A 5,938-nucleotide genomic window follows, 5' to 3' on the forward strand; every position below is an offset into this window, starting at 1 on the left:
GTATACCTTTTGGTTTGAGTGAATGCATTTGCAAATTAATGTAACTGTGGTAAATTTCATGGTCTTAAAATCTGAAGGCCATGAAAATATCATTTTAAGAATATTAATGTATCATAGTAAAACCAAATTAATAGCTAGGAGTTTTCTCTTTTAGATCAAGAGAGATATAATTTGGATATATAGACATATGTGTTCAAGCTCTGTCACTCAGTCATGTCTAACTCTTTGTGACCCCCATGGACTATAGCCCACCAGGCTCCTCTGTCCATAGGGTTTCCCAGGTAAAAATACTGGAGTGGGTTGCCATTTCCTACTCCATAGGATCGTCATGAATCAGGGATCAAACTGTGTCTTCTGTGGTTCCTGCATTGACAGGCAGATTCTTTACCACTGAGCCACCTGACATGTACTTGCTTAGGGCTTCCCAGATGGCTCTGGTGGTAAGGAACCTACTAGCCAATGCAGGAGACATAAGAGACTTGAGTTCCACCCATGGGTAGGGAATATCCCCTGGAGAAAGAAATGGTAACCCACTCAAGTACTCTTGCCAGGAGAATCTCAAGGGTGGAGGGACTTGACTGGCTATAGTCCACTGGATAGCAAAGAGTCAGACACTACTGAAGTAACTTACTAAAAACAGACATGCACATAGGGGGTTATAAATTTAAGATAATAAAATGGCAAAAATGCCATGAAATGTGGTAAATGGAATATTTCCTGCCATATCAATAAGCAAGGATGTCACAGTCATCAGCAATTCCAGCCCTCCAGGACCCTCAAGATTTGAGAAGAATCTCTGTGATCAGCAGCCATCAGGCTTCAGTCACTCCCTATCCAGGAGCCCCAAGGAAGCTCAGGCTGTGCCAACAGGATACTGGCCCAGATAGCTGAGATGGTATGAAAGGAATGATTTCAGAGAGCCTAGACTCTTGCATCTTCCCATATAAAGAAAGAGCTTCCCTTTCTTTGGTAAAGAATGGTACAGATGGTAAAGAATCTGTCTACAATGCAGGAGACCAGGGTTCGATCTCTGAATTGGGAAGATCCTGTGGAAGAGGGTATGGCAATGCACTCTAGTCTTCTTACCTGGAGAATCCTCAGGGACAGGGAGGCCTGGTGGGCTGCATTCATGGGGTCGCAGAGAGTCCCAAGACATGCAGGACACGACTGAGCGACTGAGTGACTAACCATTAACATGAGCATACATAGAAAAGCACTGAATTCCTTAACTTGAGATATCTGGTTTTCTTTAATTCACAAAAATACTTTTGATGTTTCAGACTACCGGCCCTTTGTTTCAAACTTCTATATAATCTGACTCCTACCCACCCCTCACCCTCCCTCCTTAGAGCAGTTCTCTCAGGGCTACTTGAAATGCTGCCTCCAGGCTTACGTCTGAAAATTTCCACTGAAGAAAAACATAACTCTTAACTTTTAGGTTGTGATTATTTTTTAAAGTCAATAAATGGTAGTGTTATTTTTTTAATTTAAATTTCCATTTAGAGTAGACAACCTTCCATTAAAAATCTTATATATTTTCTTTAAGAAAAGCAAGATAATTTATAACCTTGAGATAACATGACCTTAACAATATGGGGTAAACATGCTGTCACTTTAGTTGTTTCTGACTCTTTGTGACTCTATGGACTGTAGCCTGCCAGGCTTCTTTTTCCATGGGGACTCTCCAGGCAAGAATAGTGGAGTGGGTTGCCCTGCTCTCCTCCAGGGGATCTTCCCAACCCAAGGATTGAACCTACCTCTTTTATGCCTCCTGCATAGGCAGGTGACTCTTTACCACTAGTTTCAAATATTTATTAATAACATTTGCATTAATCTAAAAAAATTTAAAATTATTTTACATCATTTATATTTATCTTAATATTGATTTTCATCTTTCTAATATGGCAACTTAAGGTCCATCTGTAACTACACCGTTGTTCTTTGATACAAGGTTAGTCAGATTTTCTGTGAATCTGACTGATTCACGTTGTCCCAGACAATGAATTAAAAATGTGTCAAGATCGAAAGGAAGACAGAAAACTTATGCAAACATCTAAAGAATGCAGTGTTGAAACTCATGACATAATTTTATAAGCAGGTTATGTTTTCATCTGTCTTTCTAGAAGAGCTTATGGTCAACAACTTATTGCTAATAATCGTACTCTTCAAAGAGTAAGGCATTCCAATAATGCTTGTATACAGAACATATTATATTCCATTAACTCTAAAATGAAGCCAATTTTAGGATTCCCTGTATATTACAGAAGGAAACATTTCTCCACTTGAATGATGTAATAATGCTTTTTCACTACTCATGTATTTTCCTTATTTTGTACACAATGGATGTGGTTCTTTTTTTTGGGTTATTCAGGGTTTTCTGCAAAAATAAAAGAAAATATATATATAAATTAAGTGTTTCTAAAAGACATGCACAAAGTCCATCTCTTTCAAATAACTTTCTGACTGATTTGTTGTTCAGTCACTAAGTCATGTGTGATTCTTTGTGACCCCATGGAGTGCAGCACGCCAGGTCCCTTTGTCCTTCACTATTTCCTGGAGTGTGCTGAAACTCATGTCTGTTGAGTTGATGGTGCTTGTTGATTACAGCACTTTGCTATAGATACACTTTTCTGTGTCATCAAGAGCATTGGTGATGCCACACTTATTGAAAGGTGAAACTTCTCTCTTAATGATTTTTTCCCAAGCAACAGTGGAGTAGCTAGAAGATCACTGTTCAGTTTCAGATTGTCAAGCAAGTTAACATCAGATTTTCCCAACAATAATTTTCAGGAATGTTGCAGAACAGAGAGCAGAGTAACACAAGAGAAGGTCATGTTAACAGAAGAAAGCTGAAAGATCCAGAGACTTGCAGCTTAAAATTCCTGCTAGTAAATTTGCACCTGAAGGAGTGTGGGTTTAGTGTCATTTTAGTGCTGCTAAAGTCATAATTTACACTTTATGTTTTAAAAATCTTAACAACTAGTTTTTAAGCCTTGGAAACATTCTCGAATCAGTAATCACTATACAATAACCTCAGGAATATGCTCTTTTGTCTCTAGCTGCGTGCATGGTTTCAATTAATATTTCAAGAAATTTGATTAAGGATAAATATTCCCTTACTTCTCCTTAACACTAGAGTCAAGTTGTGGAGCATTTCTGCTAGTATCTTTGTCTTATTTGGCACTGTTTTCACTGCCTGATTAGGCCTGCAATTCATGTCTTTCTTTTATGTTGTTAAATCTGTTTTTATTTATTTATTTTTTAAATTTTTATTTTTACTTTATTTTACTTTACAATACTGTATTGGTTTTATTTTTTTTTATTTTATTTTTTTTTAATTTTAAAATCTTTAATTCTTACATGCGTTCCCAAACATGAACCCCCTCCCACCTCCCTCCCCATAACATCTCTCTGGGTCATCCCCATGCACCAGCCCCAAGCATGCTGCATCCTGCGTCAGACATAGACTGGCGATTCAATTCTTGCATGATAGTATACATGTCACAGATGTGTATAACGGACTTTTGGACTCAGAGGGAGAGGGAGAGGGTGGGATGATTTGGGAGAATGACATTCTAACATGTATTGGTTTTATTTAGATGTAGTCACATCTATTTTGGGTTGTTCTTTTGTTTCCGTTTCTCAAGGTATTAATCTCTATGCTTTGTACATCCTGCCACTCATAATAGGTTTTAAAAATTTTGACAATACTCCTTCAAAATTTTCTAGAGGTTTCTCCAGTAGAGTTAGAATGAATTATAAACCAGAGTCATGTTACCAAAACTAGAAATGACTCCTTGCTTTTTAACCCATTAGTAAACCCTTTAGAAGTATAATTGTTACTGTCTCTCACATAGTTCTGAACTAAATTATTTAGATGTAAAACATCGAGTTTTAGTTGGAATCTTATCATTTAAAGTATTTCTCTCTGGCCCTACTGGTCCTCGTGGAAGAGTAATCTTTGGAGTTATACATATGTTCACCCTGTTTGTTTCTCTTTGTGTCTCCAATTATGATTTAAAATGGGTACGAGAATTCCAAACCCCATCCTTGCCTTTCAGGTTGTAATGAAAGCATAATTTTCTTTGTAGGATAATAGAACATATCTCATATAACGCTTTGTCTTGATTTATGTATTTTAAATATTTAGATACATGGTACATGAGCCTTCATTTTTATGCTTGAGATGGTTAGAGACTAGCTTTATTTCAGGATTCAATAAATACAAGTATGCAGAAATACTCATAAATTTTCCTTCAGGTTGATCTGATGCAAATAAAATGAGTTATGTATTTCTGGGTTTATCAGTTATTTGAATAATATTTTCTCCAATGTTCACTTCCTTCTGATTGTGTAGCTGTTCATACTTTTTTTTTTTTTTCGGTTGAGAAATAATTTGTAATAAAACTGGATCAATTTAGCATGAGAAGTTTTTTAAACTTTTCCCCTTCAACTCATCCTTTCTTTCTTTCTTTTTTTTTTGTAGTAAAATGTAGCATGTGTAAAAATGCAATTAACACTAATTATTTATTCAGATTGTCACAATTTTCACCTCCTGAAATTAATGAGAATTTTGGGCAACTTCCTGCCAGGTTTCTCCCAGGAGTGGAGGTGTTAATAACATCTGTAATATCTCATGCTGAGGCAGGTAAATAACGAAGTTTCAAGCTCAGACACCCTATTGTCTCATATGCCACAATTTCTAAATAAAGCACCTGGTAAATTTTTAGTACATTTCAATTTGGGAAGATTATTAAAGGAAATTATGCACTGATTATTTCTAGCATTTTCTTTTATCTAACAAACTGAAATGCAATCTGTGGGTGTAATAACATGCCACCTATAATTTTGTTACTTTCTTTTTTTAATTTTTATTTTTTTAGATTCTCTTTTTTAAATTTATTTTTAATTAATTAGTTTACTTATTTTACTTTACAATATTGTACTGATTTTGCCATACATTGACTTGAATCAGCCATGAGTGTACATGTGTTCCCCATCCTGAACCCCCCTCCCACCTCCCTCCCCATCCCATCCCTCTGGGTCATCCCAATGCACCAGCCCCAAACACCTTGTATCATGCATCAAACCTGGACTGGTGATTCATTTCACATATGATATTTTACATGTTTCAATGCCATTCTCCCATATCATCCCACCCTTGCCCTCTCCCACAGAACAGAGTCCAAAAGACTGTTCAATACATCTGTGTCTCTTTTGCTGTCTCGCATACAGGGTTATCATTGCCTTCTTTCTAAATCGCATATATATGCCTTAGTATACTGTATTGGTGTTTTTCTTTCTGGCTTACTTCACTCTGTATAATAGGCTCCAGTTTTATCCACCTTATTAGAACAGATTCAAATGTATTCTTTTTAATGGCTGAGTAATATTCAATAAACAGTGCTGCGATGAACATTGGGGTACACGTGTCTCTTTCGATTCTGGTTTCCTCAGTGTACACCCAGCAGTGGGATTTCTGGGTCTTAAGGCAGTTCTGTTTCCAGTTTTTAAGGAATCTCCACACTGTTCTCCATAGTGGCTGTACTAGTTTGCATTCCCACCAACAGTGTTTAGAGGGTTCCCTTTTCTCCACCCCCTCTCCAGCATTTATTGCTTATAGACTTTTGGATAGCAGCCATTCTGACTGGCATGAAATTGTACCTCTTTGTGGTTTTGTGCCGGGAGCCACCACAGGAGATCCCACCCATGACAAGGTCATGTGGAAGAGAACTGTTAAGCAAGGCTTCAGAACTCAATGGGCTCCCTAGGCTTTCTCGAGCATCTACCCCCAAACCATAATCTGTCTGTTTTAATATTTCATGACTTTCACCAACTCCTCTGACATTAACAGGGGCCTATTCCTGACCACCTTTCTCTGGAGAAAATTAACTTAGGGCTATAGCTAATACGTCTTCTGGACATGAGAAGACTATTT

The sequence above is a fragment of the Ovis aries genome, chromosome 12 (assembly GCF_016772045.2).
Source record: "Ovis aries strain OAR_USU_Benz2616 breed Rambouillet chromosome 12, ARS-UI_Ramb_v3.0, whole genome shotgun sequence".
NCBI lineage: Eukaryota > Metazoa > Chordata > Mammalia > Artiodactyla > Bovidae > Ovis > Ovis aries.